Source organism: Triticum urartu, chromosome 3A (assembly GCF_056163025.1).
Source record: "Triticum urartu cultivar PI428250 chromosome 3A, HENAU_Tu73, whole genome shotgun sequence".
Classification (NCBI taxonomy): domain Eukaryota; kingdom Viridiplantae; phylum Streptophyta; class Magnoliopsida; order Poales; family Poaceae; genus Triticum; species Triticum urartu.
In genome coordinates, this window is record NC_141875.1 from 215,515,246 (window position 1) to 215,517,179 (window position 1,934).

Genomic DNA, 1,934 nt, shown 5'->3' on the forward strand with positions numbered 1-1,934 from the left:
ACCGGAGGTGCCTACTACTACGTGATGCCCGCTGACGACGACCTGGAGTAGTTAGGAGGATCCCAGGCAGGAGGCCTGCGTCTCTTTCGATCTGTATCCCAGTTTGTGCTAGCCTTCTTAAGGCAGACTTGTTTAACTTATGTCTGTACTCAGATATTGTTGCTTCCGCTGACTCGTCTATGATCGAGCTCTTGTATTCGAGCCCTCGAGGCCCCTGGCTTGTAATATGATGCTTGTATGACTTATTTTATTTGTAGAGTTGTGTTGTGATATCTTCCCGTGAGTCCCTGATCTTGATCGTACACGTTTGCGTGTATGATTAGTGTACGATTAAATCGGGGGCGTCACAACATTGATCCAAATGATGCCCAATTACAAAGATCTCAAGCCAACGAAGGTGATTGGAAGAATTGTTGCTCATGAGATGTCACTTAAGGATAAAGAGGAACTTCACAGCAAATCAAGTGGTGCCTACAAAGCCTCATGTGAAGCCCCTACATCATCAAGTGAGAAACAAAACTTCAATGAAGAATTGAGCTTAATGGTGAAGAACTTCAACAAGTTCTACAAGAGTAGAAGCAAAGATAGAAGCTTCAAGTCAAGGTCCTACAATGACAAAAGATCTTCTAGTTGAGAGCGAAACTGCTATAGTTGTGGAAGACCCGGACACTATTCCAATGAGTGTACGGCTCCCTACAAGAGAAGAGAAGATTCTCCAAAAAGAAGAAGCAAAGAATCACCACCAAGAGAGAGAAGGAGTAGAGATGATCGTTATGAACGAAGATACTCACGGAGAAGCAAGGATTCGGAAAGGAAGGAAAAATCATCAAGGAGCTACACAAAATGAAGACATCAAGCTCATGTTGGTGAATGGGTATCCGGCTCCGACTCCGACAGCCACTCCGAGAGAAGTTATCACTCCGACTCCGAAGATACTCAAGATGAAGGTGTTGCCGGTCTAGCACTTGTGTCAACCAACTCCTACGATTTGACTCACCAAATGAAGGAATTGGAAAATGCTTCATGGCCAAAGGTCCTAAGGTAACACACCCCGAGTATGTTGATTTCAATAGTGATGAAGATGACTTGTTAGGTGATGATTTGCTTGTTGACAACTCTAGTGATGAATACTATGATGAAACGTCATTTAATCATGCTAATCAAGATAAAACGAATGACAATGATAAGGAGAAGATTGAGGCTCTAACTAAAGAACTAAACACTCTTAAGTTAGCTCATGAAACTATCTTCGAAGATCATCGAGAACTTTTAAGAGCTCATGAGAAATTACGCTTTGAAAAGCTCAATCTTGAGCAAGAACATGAGTTCTTAAAAGCAATCAATGATGATCTCTGCAAGAAAAGTTCTTCTTACATTGCCAAGCGTTTACTCTTATCCACTTACATGCCTCAAGTCAAGTCTAGTAACAAGAACAAGAAAGATTCTTCCTCTAGCAGTAACAATGATCATGCTAAATCCAATATTGTTGCTTCTAGTAGTTCTCTTGATTCCACTAATGATTCTCTTAGCCAAGTTACACTTGAGCAAGAAAATAGCTTATTGAAGGGAATTATAGAGAAAGGAGTGTACAAAAGCCTTGCCAGGAGTAAGCAATTCGAGGAAATTGTGCACAAGCAAGGAATGCACCGGAAAAATCAAGGTGTTGGTTTTGAACGAAAGTTCAATGCCAATGGAGTTGAGTGGGAAGAAGATCAATACCCCAAGACAAAGTTTGTTCCTCAACAAGAGAAGTATGATACTTCTTTCAAGGGGACACAAGCTCAAGATGATCTTCCACCACAAGACTACAAGCAAAAAGGCAAGGACAAGATTCAAGAGGAAATTGATGCATTTGAAGAAGCTCCTAAGACCTTAGTCAAGTGGATTCCCAAGACTACTTCAAGTTCCACTTCATCAAGTACGACTACAACTCC